At 48.4% G+C, this 15,131-nt stretch overlaps 2 long non-coding RNA genes and 1 pseudogene across 2 annotated transcripts in view; 2 read left to right on the top strand and 1 right to left on the bottom strand.

Annotated features, from left to right (window-relative positions):
* The window catches only part of Gm12576, a 39,611-nt gene extending 36,058 nt beyond the window's left edge, over positions 1-3,553 (top strand). The window contains exon 4 of the long non-coding RNA XR_388929.3: positions 3,539-3,553. This is a non-coding gene — a long non-coding RNA (predicted gene 12576). The remainder of the gene's footprint in view (positions 1-3,538) is intronic.
* Positions 3,554-3,655: 102 nt separating this feature from the next.
* Positions 3,656-10,323, top strand: Gm38934. Its single transcript, XR_880088.2, has 3 exons — positions 3,656-3,718; positions 4,826-5,025; positions 10,000-10,323. It is a non-coding gene; the product is annotated as a predicted gene, 38934 (long non-coding RNA).
* A 3,083-nt stretch (positions 10,324-13,406) lies between these two features.
* On the bottom strand, positions 13,407-14,239 carry Gm11434 (predicted gene 11434; annotated as a pseudogene).

Genomic DNA, 15,131 nt, shown 5'->3' with positions numbered 1-15,131 from the left:
GCGTGTGTGTGTGTGTGTATTGGTGTGCATTTATGAGTGTAGAGTCCACAAGTTAATCTCAGGTATCAAACTCAGGAGGTGTCCATCTTGTTTTTGATACGGGGACTCTCACTGGCACCTGGGGCTCACAGATTAGGGTAGGATGGTTGGCCAGTGAGCCCCACGGGAACCTCCTGTCTCCACCTCTCCAAGGCTGAGATCACTAGATTTTTTTTTTTTTTAAAGGAAGGGTGTTGGGGATTGAGCCCAAGAGTTGATGCTTATGCGCTGTTAATTGTCAACTGGACAGAATCCAGACTCACCTGAGAGGAGGGCTCTGGGCCTTTCTTTGGGCGAGGGATTATCTATTATGTTAATAGATGTGGAAAGACTTGTTCTCTGGGCAGGGGATCCTGGACTGTATGGAGAAAGCCAACTGAGTGCTTCTTGTGTGTCTTCACTCTGCTTTCCCTTTGTGGATTCAGTGTGACCAGTTGATTCAAGTTCCTGCCACCGCCTTGGCTTCCCTGCCTTGGACCCTGAGCCAGGAACACCGCCCCCCCCCCCCCCCCCCCCCCCCCGTAAATTGCTTCCGACCGGATCTTTTATCACAGTAACAGGAAAACAAACTAAGATGTGGTCAGCACTCTACCTACTAAGCTGTCTCTCTCCTAATCCTTTTAACAAAACATTTACTCACTTTTGCACAACTGATTTTGTGTGATATTCATAGCCTGCTAGGGAAATCGGGTGTCCCCAGGGGAGCCTTGCTAACATTTAAAATTGAACAGTTGAGTGTTCTCCCTACTAGTCATGTTCATATACAGGACAATGTACCTGTCACCTGCTCCACTCTCTAGAAAACCAAGTCCTCAGGTGAGATGCCACTTGCAAGCCTGTTTACAGAGCAGGGAGGCAAAGGGAGGGAGTTCAGTGCAGAGATGTGGTTCTTGTTAACTTAGGATTTCCTGAAGGCAGGTGGTGTTTTTAGATTTTTTTTCATTAGCTTTCATTTATTTACTTGAAAAATAAAATCAGTCTGTATTTACATGACGTCACAGTAATCTAAATACCCCCCGTTATGATGGACACTATCCTATTTGCCTGGCAATTGTCCCTGTCTTAGCACTGAAATCCCCACTTCTTGAAAAATGAAGATGCTCCAAATGTCCTGGACCGACTCTATCTGTCAATCAGTGGACCTGCCAGTCCCAGGGGAGCCGGGAGAGGGCATTGATGGAGAAGGCTCTCTCTCTGGAAATTAGAAGCGCACATTGCCTCTGGTGGGAAGACAATGGGAACAGCCTATGCAACATCCAGGTTTGGCAGGCCTAGCCTCCAGGAGTCCAAAGTCAGGGTATCCCTGCAGGGGAATGCTTCAGTCCTTAATGAGGAAATGGGAGGCAGGTAAGAACAGGACAGAATCCAACAGGATCGTGTGAAGGGCCTGCCACACCTGTTACAAACCTTTCCAAGAAGCTCCTTGCTTTGACTGAGTCTGGCTCTGGGCCCCACATCAAATTCCAGCCGTTTCACCCAATCGGTTTTCCTGGGTATGGGTAGGGGGCCCTGAGATGCCTCTGTGCAAACACAAAACCCTTTACATAGTGGTTCCTCTGTGCACACTCATGATGGCTATCTAACCTGTGTGCCTGCTTCTCTCAGGACCACCAAGGGCCTTCACATGTATGTGGTCCTCAGACTTCCACAGTGGGTAGGCTGCACGAGAAGTTTCTGGTCACAGAGAATGGAGCCCTGCCTGATCTCCTTCATGGCCATATGAGAGACCCAGTCATGTGGGCTATGGGATTTGAGGCTGGATTCTTAAGGTTGTTTCCATAGGCCAAACTTGGGCAACTCGCTTCTACTGGCTGGCTGGGCTTCTCTACTGGCTGGCTGGGCTCTTGGCTTCTCACCGCACTATGTGAGCATCAGGCTAACATAGCAGTGAAGGAAGCCCTCTCTTTACTGGCTAGTTTTATGTCAACTTGACACAAGCTAGAGTTATCAGAGAGGAAGGAGCCTCAACTGAGAAAGTGCTCCCATAAAATCTAGCTGTAAGGCATTTTCTTAACTAGTATTGATGGGGGAGGGCCCAGCCCATGTGTGTGGTACCATCCCTGGGCTAGTGGTTCTGGGTTCTGTAAGACAGTAGGCCGAGCAAGACATGGAATGTAAGCCAGTAAGCAGCACTCCTCCATGACCTCTGCATCAGCTCCTGCCTCCAAGTTCCTGCCCTGTGTGAGTTCCTGTCCTGATTTTCTTTAGTGATGAACAGCAATGTAGAAGTGTAAGCTGAATAAACCTTTTTGCTCCAATTTGCTTTTTGGTAATGGTGCTTCATTGTGGCAATAGAAAACCTAAGACACCTTTCTTTCCTGGGGAGATTCCTTTCAAACTCACAGGTTAAAAAAAAAAAAAAAACCCTTTGCTACCATTTGGAACTATTCTCCATGGGTGAAATGAACAGGCCTGGCTGCCTAATGGGTGGGGCTGAGTACAAGAGAAGAAACAGGGGTAAAAACCTGATGACTTGAGTTCTACTCAAGCACGCCAGGGGAAAAGCTGGACGGAGCAGAGACATTGCTAATCCCAACACTCTTAAGGAGAGGGAGGTGTGGACAGGAGAATGGGTCGGAAGCTGGAGGATGGGCTAGCCTGGAGTCATTAGCACAGTAGCACAAACAAGAGAGACCCTGCCCGGAAACAGGTGGAAGGAGCGAACCGACTAATGGAAAGTTGTCCTCTAACCTACACGTATGCAGCATGTGTGACTGAGAGCTTCTTTCTCAGCCTCCAGCTCATCATGCCACACACACTGTTAAGGTTGTTGTCAAATTTGGCAACCCTGTGCCGGGAAGTACAGTGCGGTCTGGAAGAAGGAGTCAGGAAACAGGAGGCAGCCCTCACTCCCCTGTCCCATTACGTCCCACAGACTCAGAACTGTCATCCCCCACCCCACCCCCCATGTCAGCTTTCTCTTCTCCTATAGCTCCCTTTGGTCCTGAGAAAATGGATAAACATGTGCCATTGCTATAGATGCGGAGAGAAGAACTCTGGACTCCGCTGTGTGACTCTGGGCAAATCCCACCGTTTCTGTGTCGGGTTCCTTGTCTCTGTGCTATGTTGGTGGTTTTAGAGATGACTAGCCGGATCAAACAGGAACGCTTTGAGAATTGCCAAGCAATTTTACTAATGTGAAGAATTTTTATTTGGGTACTGGGGGATCAGATGGGATATAATCCAATGACTGTGAACATCTTGCTTCCTTTGTTCCCAGAGGCCTGAAGGAACTGCAAACTCAAATTTTGGATTTTAATCAAATTTGGCCTAGAGACCCAGACAGCAAAATAAGTCAGCAATTGTCACAAAAATATGTATCATGCCTTAAGCCCCTGGCTATAATTTGTACTCAGAGATAGCTAAGATATAGTCTTAACCTTTAGAGAGGATTGCTTTGGCAAGTGCAACCCCAGATGGTCATTTCCACGTGTGGGTTCAGCTCCCACCCAGCTAAAGTTACAACCTGGGTATCACTGAGCCTTCGTGTCTTCTCCAGAGCCCCGGCTGATTGTACCACGCTCGCGGACAACTTATTTGAGCTTTGCAAATCTTGGTGACTATGTGGACAGGTGTCTGAGAGGCCAAAGGAAACCTCCTGCTGAAACCAGCCCTTCGGCAAGCTTTGAAGTATCTTCTGGGAGAGGGAGGCTGCCCCGTCCTAAAGATGCCATCATTGGTAATTTACTCCTCCGTTCGTTTGTGCTTTGGAGGCTGCGTTCATAAATACGGGCCCCCACGAAGTCCTGCTCTGTGTAAGGGACAAGCCGCAGAGCCCCAAGCTACAGGGGAGGACTCCCTGAGTTAAGAAGGTCGCTGGGAGGGAGTGGCCTAATGACATGAGTGAGACAAGAGTTTCTCTCCTTGGAGCACAGATATTTCCAACTCTGATCACAGACTCCCTTTCCACAAAATCAATGAAACCACAAGGAAAATGGCGTCCCGCATGACTGCCCCGCAGCTATCTCAGACAGTCCGTTCCCCTACCCAATACACAAATACGCTGCAGCTCAGGATGTGAAACCCATTCTATGTAGCGATTAAGCTGTGAGGGCTTTGGGTGGGTTGGCCCATGTCAGTCTCATTGTACTTGCAGAACTGAGAGCGGAAGCTGTGTTTTGTAAGGGGTGGGTCTTGACCCTTCCTTACTGCAACACTTGCCTTGCCTTAGAGGCCTGGGCTCAGGCTACGGATTTAGTGTTTCAGGGCAAAATAGACATTCTCCAAGCTCAATTTCATGTGTAAGAGGAAGATAGCTGTTTAAATCCTGTCTTATTAGAGAGGCAAAGAGATCAAAAGACATCTGTTTATGAAAACATCTTTTATTGTAGTCTCCTGATAATTTATTTTAAGATATTTAATTTTTTAAAAAATTATTCTTCTCTCATACAATACATCCCAACCTCCCAGCTTCCCCTTCCTCCATTCCTCCCAGTCCCTCCTTCCCACCAGCCCTCTCCCCCAGTTCCACTCCCACCCTCCCATTCCCCCCCCCCATCTTCCTCCGGAAAAAAGCAGTCCTCCCAGGAACATCAACTAAATATGGCACGACAAAATTCAATAAGACCAGACATAAACCCTCCCATCAGGGCTGGAAGAGGCCATCCAGTGGGAGGGGGAGGGTCTCAAGTGCAGGCAAAAGAATTGGAGACACTCGACTCCCTCTATCAGGAGTGCTTCCCACACACCAAGCCGACAACTATAACACGTATGAAAAGGACTTAGCTCAGGCCCACACAGGCTCCATGATAGCTGCTTAGTTGACTCTGCTCTCTGTGCTCTTCAGGTGTCCTCGACCCCTCTGACTAGCAGGTTTTATGAAAAGATAGCTGTTAAAAGAACAACAACAACAAAAAGGAACTTAGAATGCTAATGTTCCTGCTACAATGTCTTGCAATGCGTCTGGAATTTGAGACCAGCTTGGCCTTCCGCAAGAAGATCCTTTGAGCTAACTCACTGAGAAGAGCAGAGATGGGGGGTGCTCAGGTGAGACTCAGCTCGAGCAGTGTCCCCACAGTCTTCTCCTCATCTCTCTGCCTTCTGTGGTATTACCCTCTGACTTCAACCATGTCCTTAGGGTCCCAAATGCCCATAGCGACTGTAAGTCGCATGTCTTCATGGGATGCCATCAGGAGAAGAGAGCCTTCTTCTTAATAATTCCCCTGTAGGAGAGATGGAGAAAGTGAGGGAACTTCTTCTCTAGACTTAGCTTCTGTTTCAGATTTCACTGGCTCTGTGCATTAGCCAGGAGTTGCATAGGAGTTGCAGGCAGGGTGGGGAAGCCAACATATCTGCATTTGGAGGCACTTTATCAGAAGGGTAATGCTGGCTTGTAAAATTCACATATATCCCATACAGTCTGTCCACCATTTATCTGGCCCCGATCCTTGAAAAATGCTTACCTTTTGTAGTCAACCTCTTTCGCTAGACATAGGGTATAACTTCATCTGATTGTGACTATCTGGGTGACAGGCATTCCTAACGTTGGTCCTGTGAGGTTAAACGGTTAAATCTCATCACCAACAATGCACTCCATTAATAGCAGTGGAGGAGACACAAGAAGATTGTGATTAAAGGTTCTCAAAGGTGCTGGGGGGATGGCTCAGTTAATAAAGCGTGAGGACCTGAGTTCAGACTTCTCGCATCCACACAACTGACAGTTTGGTGGAGTGGCCCACCCAGAGTCCCAGCATTCGGGAGGCAGAGACAGAAGGTCCACAGAACAAGCTGGACAGCTAGACTAATGGAGTAAGCAACTCTGGGTTCCAATGAGAGACTCTCAGTAAATAAAGTGGAACATGATCGGGGAAGATATTTGTAGAGGTCATTATCTGGCCTCTACATGCATGTAACATGTACACACACTTGTACATTGTACAACGGGTGCCCACACGCAACACATATACCAGAGATGCTCCTAAGCCCCAACCTCATTTGGAAAATGAAACCATTCGTGTTGGTCCCTGGTTGGTTGCCTACTGTGTTCTGCCGGAAACCACACAGATGTCATGTTCTGGGTGTGAGACATGGCTTTCCTCCCCAAGTCTTCACTTTCCCTGTGGTCCTAGCATTTCTTTCTAGGACAATCTCTCCTGTGGCTTGTCTTTTATAGGATTATACAACATACACACCTGGGATAACATCTGGGTATTACACTAGTCTATGAGGCATCTTCCTGTGAATGTGAGTTGGGGTGGGGGTTCTGAAATAATTTCCACAGGTCCTTGTGCCCAAAGCTTGAGGTTTCTTTGGCCAAATAACGCTCTTAAAAACATTTGTGAGATTCTGGCTTTTGAGGCTTCTGGCCAACGTTAGATCATCCCTGGAGTCAGAGATCTTATCAAATCCTGGCTTTGAAAGAAGAGCCTTCCTGGCCCTGCCCTCCTGCTAACATTGGCCCGGGTGCCCTGGCATTTCCTTGTGCCTCCAGCATCACGTTTCTATCTTGGCCTCTAGTCAAAAATAGGCAAAACCATAGTCTGAGTGGGAATAGTTTGCTAATTCACCCTTTTTCCACAATAAGCACACAAATACTGAGGATGGCATTCATCAGTCACTCAGTGTTGGCGTCCCTGCTCTTGACCCTCACAACAACCCCACAAGATAGGAAAATGTTGGCACTGGCAGGCTCTGAAATTAGCCACAAGCAGAGATTGGCTGTCAGGGCTCTGCATTTCCAATTCTTCTATCCACCTTTAACCTGAAGGTGAAGAACACAGTCCCCTCCCCACCAGCTGTCAGATAACTGCTGGCCACTGGCAAACAGGCAGCTCTCAGGTACCTCGTGTCTCTTCCTCTCTGGCTCTCAGAGCCACCTGTTTCTGTCTGCTCTTATTCTTCTTTCTTCAGAGAAATGGAAAACTTTCCCTACGGTGTCCTTCAGTCTTGCAGCCCAGGGGAGCCAGGAAAGGCTTAATAGAAAATGTTTTATTTGTTCATTGCAGCACAACAGAGAATGGCCAAATTCTCATGAATCAGCTCCTATCCTTCCATTCAAACACCAGAGCTGAGCCTGGTAACACCCCACTCTCATCCATCAGGAGTCTTTAAACTGTCACTCAAATGAACTCAAACAAAAAGCTTTACTAGAAGCTGTGGTGGTGTGGTTTCTCAGATGGTTGAGGGAGGAGACTTACCTGAGCTTGGGTAATTGAGGCCAGCTTGGGCAATAGAAGGAGATGAGAGAGGATGGGAAAGAAAGAGAAGGAGACTGTGGTGGTCTGAATTAAAATGGTTCCCACAGGCACTATTTGATAGGACCAGCAGGTGTGGCCTTGTTGGAAGGAGTGCGTCACTGAGAGTGAGCTTTAAGATTTCAAATACTCAAGCCAAGCCCAGTGTCTCTCTCTCTTCCTGCTGCCTGCAGATCTGGATGTAGAACTCTCAGCTACCTCTGCAGCACCATATCTGCCTGCACTCTGCCATGCTTCCCACCATGACAATAATGGACTGAACCTCTGAACCTGTGGCCATCCCCAGTGAAATGTTTTCCTTTTTAAGAGATTCTGTAGTCATAGTGTCTCTTCACAGCATAACCTTAGAAACCCTAACTAAGATAGAGACAGAGAAAAAGGATGAACGGATGGATGGACAGACGGATGGATGGATGGATGGATGGATGGATGGATGGATGGATTTCATGGCAGGCTACCAAGAGCTTAAAACATTAGCAGGAAGTTAGATGATGAGGCTGGGAAATCTCATCGGGGCCCAGGGAGGGGCTGCACATGCCAGTGCTCGCCAGAGTGCCACAGACAATTCCTACTTACTTTCTCTTTGATCAAGTTCTAACCCAAGTAAAGAGCATTACATTGATCAGTCACCTCACCAGCTGCTCAGCCAAAGATCAGGAGGACCCGCCAGACTGCCTGGTGCAGAGGAGGAAAAGACAGTAAAGAGGACAAAGAGGAGGAGAGGGGATAAGGCTCAGTCAGTGATGGATAGACATGAAGACCTGAGATCAGGTTCCCAGCACCCATGTCAAAAGCAGATGTGGTAGTGCACATCATCTGTAATCCCAGCACTAGCAAGGCGGAGACAGGAGGATTCCTGAGTGTTGCTGGCCAACCAGGCTAGCCAGTCTGAGAGTGAGCTCCAGATTCAGTGAGAGACTGTCTCAAAAACGAAGGAGGAGGCGCTGGAGTGATAGTTCAGTGGTGATAGCTTACCTCACGCAGAGGACCTGGGTTCAGTTCCCAACACCCACATGTAGGCTCCCAACTCTCTGTAACTCCAGTTCTGGAAGGAACCAACACCTTCTTCTGGCCTCTGTGGGTACCAGGCACACATGAGGTATACATGTATGAGTGCAGTCAAAACACTCATATACATAAAATAAGAATGAAAAAATTAGATCACAAAACTAGAGGAAGGTCAGGGTAAGGACAACACAGGCATTGACCTCTGGCTCCCATCCCATAATTTATCTCAGTTGGTATATTAATAACATTCAATTGGCAAGGGAGGTTGTTGTGGCCAAAATTTCTGACAGAGGCAACCTCGGGGAATAAGGACTTATTTTAGCTCACAGTTTGAAGGGACATAGTCACTGACATGAAGGGCATAAAGAAGGGGCCGCAGTAGGAACCCTCAGTCTGTGCTGGTTGGAGACCTAGAGCAGCTGCTTGTTTCCTGGCTGCCTGGGATTCAGAGCTGGGCTATCACCAGCAAATCACCTCCAATCACCTTTGGCCACCAAAGGTTTCACAGCCTCCCTCCGCGCACGGTGCCGCCAGCTGGGATCAAGGGTTTGGCACATGAGCCCATGGGAATTTTTTTCAGATTCAAAACCAGAACACTCTGCCTGTAGCACCTGTAGGCCCACGGTCATCTCCTAACACAAGATACATTCAGTCCTACTTAAAGAGTCTCCACAAATGCACTGTTCAAAAGTCCAACGCTCAAAGCTCTTCTAAAAGACCTTAGCCGTGAGTCGCTCTAAAATTGGGGGGAAAAAAAGTCCACCTCAATCCAAGGTACTTATTCTAATATTCAATGGCACAGAGCGAGCACTTTGCACCCAAATATGGAGATTGGGGGCATATCAAGGAAAGACCTGATTAAAGCAAGACCGAAAGAAACCCAGCAGGGTACACATACTGTAGTCCCATGTCTGCCCTCTGGGGCACACGATGGCAGGATGAGACATCCATCAGGCTTGGGGAGCCTCACCCCTGTGGCTCTGCCACCTGCAGCCATGCCTGGCCTCCCTCTCAGGCCAGTTCCACTTAGAGCCTGCTACTTTCCCTGGTCCCAGAATTTCCAGGGGTCCTCTACAACTTGGGTTGACTTTTGAGGCTTTGTACACTGAGTCCTCTGGATCTCCCTGCCCCTACAGGAAGCCTGACTGTGTTCATCACCTAAGGACAAGGCCTGGTTGTCCCTTGCTAGTGCGTATCTGGAAACCCCAGTATTCAGGTTGTGGAGGCAGAAGTGTGAGCCTAGGCTACACAGGGAAGGCCGGGCCTTAGAGAGGGCAAAAGGACAAGCTAAAGACAGCTCAAGAATTTAGAAAATTTACCTATAAAGTAGAAGAGAGGTGCAGAACAGGGAGCCAAGCTAGTGAAGCCAAATGCCACCATACAACAGCTCATGTCCCCGGAGAACAGCTGGAGGGGGTTGGGGACACAGCTGGAGCAGGCATGGGAGACCTTTTTGAATACTATCACTAGTTTCTACTTCGGTAGCCTCCAATCCGTTTCCCACAATGCGGCTCCAATGAGCTCAGTCACGTTTTCCAAGACCTTCCTTGCTCTCTCCGTTTAGCATCCTGAAGTGGCTCCTTGTGGCTTTCAAAATCAAATCTAATCTTCCGTGTGTATAAAAGGCCCTTTGTTACTGCCTCCGTGGCTTGCCTCTTCATCTCCGGCTGGTTGAGCCTCCCCAGCCTGTCTGTATTCCTCATCTCTAGCGCTGATACAGCTTCACTCAATTATTGACTCGTTTATCTGTTCTCCCTAGATTCTCATCTCCTTGAAAAGAGGATCTGAATTCGAATTGCTGTGGCAGTCGGACCGCCCAGGCTCCAGGCTCCGCTGCCTCTCGTGCTACGCTATCTCCGAACCCCAGTCTGTTTTCCCACTTGCCGTCTGGTATTTTTATCTGCGGCTCATGGCATAGAAAAGGTCCTCAAACAATGTGTGCAGAGTGATTCCATGCAGATCAGGGAAGGAACTTCCTGGGGGGAGTAAGGATAGCCTGCTTCAGTCTGTCAGGATGTTCAATTCACTTCCGGAGCAGGGGTCCGGTCCTTCTGCTCGGTCTGTGTGCCTTGAGTGTTGTGAGGATGGTCCGAAAATGTCTCGCTGTTTTCCCTCTCATGATCCACGTGTTCATCTAAGGCAGTGGTTCAAATGCTGCGACCCTCTAATTCCTCACGTTGTGGTAATCCCCTCAACCATACGTTTTTTTGTTACTTCATTTTAATTTCGCTATTGTTATGAATTGAAATGCAAATACCTGTTTTCTGACTGTCTCAGGTGACACCTCTGTGAAGGGGTTGCGGCCCACAGGTTGAGAACCACTGACCTAAGGCCTTCAGACACTCACTGATCATTCTTTGATTTTTATTTTATTATTTTTTTAAAATTACATTTGTTTATTTGCCTTTGTGTATGGAGGGGGCCTGCCACAGAGTGTGTGTTAAGGTCAGAGGACAACTTGTTCTTGCCTTCCACCAGATAGGTCCTAGGGATTGACCTCGGGTCCTCAGGCTTGGCAGCAAAGACATCCTGCTGGCTCCCTCAGAGACCCTTCTTATAAGGCTGGTAAGCAACATATTCCTTTAAGTCCCAAAGTTTTCTAAGTGTGAGTCTAATTAATTATCAGCCCCTGAGAGGAGATGAGTATGTAGCTCAATGGGAGAGCATTTGTCCGGCATGTGAAAGGCCCTGGGTTTGGTTCCCAGCTCTATAAGGAAAGGGAAAGAAGGACCAGGGGAGGCACAGGAATGTGTGCCTGTTCCACAGACGGCAACCTCGTGATCTTCTCTAAAATCCTGAGAGCCCGAAACCTTAAACAGCTTGTCATCACTCGACCAAGAGGCCCCTGCGCCACCAGAGCCCCACTCCCTTGTCAAATGAAGCTTATCTTTCTTTTTGTCCCAATATTGAAAGCAGAGTCCTACAGGGCTGTTCTACTTTGAATGGGTTTCGGGACACAAGCAAGTGGATTCCTCTCAATGTGTCAGCAGATGTATGCGGTAAGGGATGGGTGTTCTGCCACGCATCCTGTAAGAAGGCAGACATAGAAGCTTAAGACTGAGGCTTCTGACCCTCCAGCTTTCCTCCTCTTTAAAGGAGAGTAGTCCTGTAGCAGAGCTGGCGTGACTAGGTGACTTCCCATGGGCCCCTTCCTGGTGAATTTTCTCAGCTTGCTTCTTCTGTCTTCTCCTCTCTCCTGCCACACAGTGTTCACACAGGTAGAGCCTGCTAGAGTCGCACCTGTGACACATGGTTGTGTGGGCAGTATAGTGTGAGTGACCCTGGGTTGGGGTGGGATGCTGTGCATCTGAGGCTGTGTTGTAGCGTTGGTCTTTTCTAATGACGCTGCAGAGATCCTGTGGTCAAGGAGGGAGAGTAGCCGATGCATGTGGAGAAAGAACCCAGGCTTCAGGTCAATTTCTTGCTTTATCTACTCCCCCCCTCCCCCCATGAAGTGTTAAACGTGAGGCTGGTCAAGAGGCTGGCTAAGGGCAGGTATGGGCTACAAGGATTTACTTCGGGTGCCATTTCCATTTTGATCAACATAGACTCTTTCTTACACAAGACCTATCTATGCTGCTCTCTGTCAGACTGAACTGCAAGGTTGTGGGCCTCACACTAGTGCAAGAGGTGTGAGGTAAACTACACCAAGATGTTGCCAAAGAAAGCAAAGGAGGTCAGTGGAGCATCCCAGACCTTTGCCTTGATTATACAAGAGATGTAGTCAGGGCGGGAGCACAGCGACAGGAGATGAGGCGGGAGTAGAGGGTTAGGGTGTGTTAAGGCTTTGGGACACTTGAGATGTCACACAATAGTTGTGACTATATTGTCATAGTTGCTGGCTTGCCCATGTCACTCTGAATGCTTTTTTTCAAGCACACCATCCTCAAATCCTAGCAGTAGGAGAAACCGATAGCGATGTACACGTAGCCATAGTTGTCAGCTGACTTCGAATTTCAGGTGAACATCTAGTACATTTTTTAGTATACGTAAGTTCCAAGTAACATTTTGCCTATTTGAGATTCTAGTTTAACTGGGAGCCGTATTCTTTAATTTGCTAAATCTGGTGCACAGCCCCCACCCCATTCCCTTGGATTGACTTCTAGTAGAGACAAAAGGAGTCCTACAAAAGGCTAACTTTTGGAACGTGCGCCACCTAGAGGTTATAGGAGCAAGGAGCTGACCAAGAGAGCAAAACCCAACTATAAACAGCAACAGAAAGATGACAGGAAAACAACAACAACAACAACAACAAACAAACAAAACAAAAACACTCCTTAATTGAAAACAAGTCTAAACACTTTTCCTTACTTTCTTCTTTGGATTTATATTTTTCTTTATTTATTTCATATGGCCTACAACTTTCTAGGTAGACCAGGCAGGGCTTGAATTCACAGAGGCCTCTGGCTCCTGAGAGAGCTGAGATTAAAGGCGTGCAACTCCTTATCTGGCTTTGGCTGATTAGATCAACATCTTAGCTCAAGCAGTGAATAAGTCAATCCCTTATGGGCCAAGTATTTGAACAGCCAAAGGCCTTGGGCTCTTCCGTTGGCATACAAAGGGTGGCACACAGTCTTGGGCCATGTTCTACTAGGGCTCTTAGCGATTATCTTGCAGGAAGTACAAGCCATCCCCGATGTAGCTGTCACATACAGTGTCAGGCAAGCGTGATTTTATTAAAGCTGTGGAGGTGAGGAGGAAGACAGAGAAGCAAGTCTATCCAGTACACTGTCTTTCTGTACTGTGCTGGGGTTTGGGGTCAAACGCCTTGTCTCTGGCTCCTAGTTATTGTCACCTGGAGTAGGAAACAAGTGCTGGCAATTAGCCCTAGTGTGTGGTGACGTCACTGATCTTCACACTGTAAGAGCAAAATTACTTTTTTTTTTTTTTCCAGAATCATCACTGTTATTTATTTCCAATCCTTTCTACTTTCTAGCCCGGGAATAGTGGCAAATGGTGTGTTCCAGTTTTCCGAACTGGAGCTGTGGCCCAGCAGGGCTGCAAGCTCAGAGAAGGGTCTGAGGGGACCGTGCTGCTATCTGTCTGCTGACTTCCCTCTGACAGGGAGCAGGCGCTGCAGGCCTCACCCCTAATCCCCTCCATGTATTCCAGGGCTGGAAGTGAGCTCACCCGAGCACTGCCACGGCTGGCGGTAGCTTAGCGTCACACAGGGCCTTCTCAGAGATGGAGGCTTCTGCTCATCTTCAGGAAAAACAGGAGGAAGAGAAGAGAGGAACAATGGGCGTGGGCTTCCGTTCCTCCACTGAGCCTTCTGAGTAGCGGCAGCCCCTCCATCCCACAGTATGCCCACCGTCAGCCTCTATGCGGACAACCACACCTTTGCAGGCCAATAGCTGGTTGCCTTATTTATTAGCTACAGCAGAAAGCTGGTCCCGAATGCGACCCAGACCATCTAACACAGACCATCTAACATGGTGTCCAGTGTCTCTTTGCTCAGCTCCATGGTCATAGCCGAGATGGAGGGTTTCTCTCCACACAGACTAGGATCCTCCTGGATCTTCATCTGGAGCAGGCAGGCGGGGACAACCTTGCGGCTGATGTTGTCGGAGGAGGTTTTGATATCCACTCTCCAGTCCAGGTCCACCAGGTGTGGCAGAGAGATCTGGTTTGCTTGGGCTTCAGCTCTCCAAGTCGATATGTGCCCTAGGATGATTTTTGTCAGCAGGTTTTTGAGATTTTGGTGGAACTTTTCTGGAAAGAGAGACAGAATCGCCTCAGCAGAGGTCAGGTCACGGAAGGCCACCAGCCTAGTGAAGTGGTGCAGAGCCTGGAGCAGTTGCTCTGCCTCCTGGGTCACAGACAAGCTGGAACATGTATTATCTAGGAGTTTTTTTTTTTTTTTTTTTTTTTTTTTTGAGTCAAGGGATGAACTAAAGAAGCTTTCTTGGCACAGTTGTCTGATGGCATCTTTTGAGGAGGCCTTCAGTAGGCTCTGGAGCGCCACGAAATGCTCCGCTGTCAAGGCCGCCATCTTTCTGGAGTCACGTGACAGCGAGAACTGCGAAATTGCTTTTTTTTCCTTCCTTTTTTCTCTTTTTGTTTTGTTTTGTTCCTTGAGGCAGCGTCTCCCTATGCAGCCCCAGTTGTCCTGAAACTCAACCGATAGATCAGAGCTAGCCTAAAATTCACAGAAATCTGCCTGCCTTGGCATGCTCCAGGAAGGCCATTCACCACCACGTCTCTGTCTTTCTCTTTAAACGGGTTTCCTAGAAGCCTTTAAAATGAAGCTGAGGTTGAAGTGTCACGGACTGGAAAAGAGGTGTGATCTTTGAACAGGGTGCTCAGCCTCCCTTGGTGTGATAACTGTGCTCACTGTTTAGCCGGAGCACAGGGCAAATTCTCAGAAAGTGTGGCTGTGCTCTTCACTCTCAAGAGTGGAGGGATAGATTCCTCCAGGAAGCCACCCCATGCTGAGGCGGAAGTGAGATCCGCCTTCCGGGCTGCGGCAGCAGCAGCAGCAGCAGCAGCAGCAGCAGCAGCAGCAGCAGCAGCAGCAGCGAGGTGGCTGAACTGGGACAGAGGGAAAGTAACATGGAAACTGAGTTTGCCTGCGTGTCTCTCCAGCCAACAACAGAATCTGCGGACTGTCTGCTAAGGAACCCATTCCCAGTTACCACGGGGCAGTTCAGCAGCAGACCACGGGCGGGGTGCGAATTCTGCAAAATACGAGGGTGGGTTAGAAACAACAACCAACCATCTACTCCCCGAGTTAGCCTCATGGTTTGTCGAGTGAGTTAGGCAAAGCCAAAGCATGCTGGGTATTCTGCCACTATAGAACCAGGAAAGGGAGGGTTTGTTCCTTAAGGATGGCTCAGATCCAGAAGGCAGGCAGAAGACAGCTTCAAACCTGTGGCGATTTGTGGAGAAGTG

This window comes from Mus musculus, chromosome 11 (genome assembly GCF_000001635.26).
Source record: "Mus musculus strain C57BL/6J chromosome 11, GRCm38.p6 C57BL/6J".
NCBI lineage: Eukaryota > Metazoa > Chordata > Mammalia > Rodentia > Muridae > Mus > Mus musculus.
This window is presented reverse-complemented; position numbering and strand designations above follow the sequence as displayed.